Source organism: Dermacentor silvarum, chromosome 1 (genome assembly GCF_013339745.2).
Source record: "Dermacentor silvarum isolate Dsil-2018 chromosome 1, BIME_Dsil_1.4, whole genome shotgun sequence".
In the NCBI taxonomy this organism is placed as follows: Eukaryota; Metazoa; Arthropoda; class Arachnida; order Ixodida; family Ixodidae; genus Dermacentor; species Dermacentor silvarum.
Window position 1 is genome coordinate 394,898,354 of NC_051154.1, and position 1,508 is coordinate 394,899,861.

A 1,508-nucleotide genomic window follows, 5' to 3' on the forward strand; every position below is an offset into this window, starting at 1 on the left:
TATTATTTGGGTGATGAAAGAAACGTGTTGAAAAGAGTTAAGCGAATGCCTGTACGAAGCTCTGCGAAAACATTTTTCTTTCAATTGCACACAGAAACGCTCCCTGTGAAGCCATGGCTTCAAAGCAAGGGTATTTTTGTTCCCTGGACAATAAACTGTAGAATATGCCAGAAACCGGAAACTATTGAGCATATAATTCTGGATTGCCAGGATGCACGATTTTTGTGGGACATTCTTAAAATTAAAAAAATTAAATTATGGGGTTTTACGTGCCAAAACCAGTTCTGATTATGAGGCACGCCGTAGTGGGGGACTCCGGAAATTTTGACCACCTGGGGTTATTTAACGTGCACCTAAATCTAAGTACACGGGTGTTTTCGCATTTCGCCCCCATCGAAATGCGGCCACCGTGGCCGGGATTCGATCCCGCGACCTCGTGCTCAGCAGCCCAACACCATAGCGACTGAGCAACCACGGCGGGTGTGGGACATTCTTCAGCGCACAATTAAAAAGGATTTAGTACTGTCACCATTTGGCATACGATTCTTGCCTTATGACGAAAAAAGGGGGCGTTCCTAGTGATATGGTTATGTTGCTTTGTATGCATGCACTTTGGAAAACACGGATGGCAGATAGATATGCTGACATTGATGCACGACCAGCGCGACAATATTTCATGGAAAGCGTTATCTATACAAGAGATGTACTGAACTTTGCGGTCAACGCTCCTCAATGGGTGACGCAATTGGATGAATTCGCGCCACTAAAGCCTTTTTAAAATTGCATCATGCTCAAGACTAGCTGATGTATTTTACCTTTTGAAATATTTCTCACTTGTATTACTGTATGTTGTTGAAAACGGAAATAAAGAAAAAAAAAGCAGAGTGGCGCAGTGGAAGCGTGCTGGGCCGATAATCCAGAGGTCCGTGGATCGAAACCACGCTCTGCTACATATATTTTTATTTTTCTCACATTTTACAGAAATATCTAATCAGCGCGTTATTTCATGTCCGCGTGAAATATTTTATGCCGTGAATCGCTCTCATGCATGACGCCGCGTTTCCGCGCTTTAAGCAGCTTAAATCGTTTATTACAAATGTGAGCGAATTTACACGCATTAACAGTAAAGCAGAGTGGCGCAGTGGAAGCATGATGGGCCCATAACCCAGAGGTCCGTGGATCGAAACCACGCTCTGCTACATATATTTTTATTTTTCTCACATTTTACTGAAATATCTAATCAGCGCGTTATGTCATGTCCGCGTGAAATATTTTATGCCGTGAATCGCTCTCATGCATGACGCCGCCTTTCCGCGCTTTAAGAAGCTTAAATCGTTTATTACAAATGTGAGCGAATTTACACGCATTAACAGTAAAGCAGAGTGGCGCAGTGGAAGCATGATGGGCCCATAACCCAGAGGTCCGTGGATCGAAACCACGCTCTGCTACATATATTTTTATTTTTCTCACATTTTACAGAAATATCTAATCAGCGCGTTATTTCATGT

The 1,508-nt window shown here is 42.9% G+C and overlaps 1 non-coding gene across 1 annotated transcript; it reads left to right on the forward strand.

The window, feature by feature from the left end:
- The first annotated feature begins 878 nt into the window (after positions 1–878).
- On the forward strand, positions 879–950 carry Trnai-gau (transfer RNA isoleucine (anticodon GAU)). The gene has a single exon. It is a non-coding gene; the product is annotated as a tRNA-Ile (tRNA).
- Positions 951–1,508: the final 558 nt, after the last annotated feature.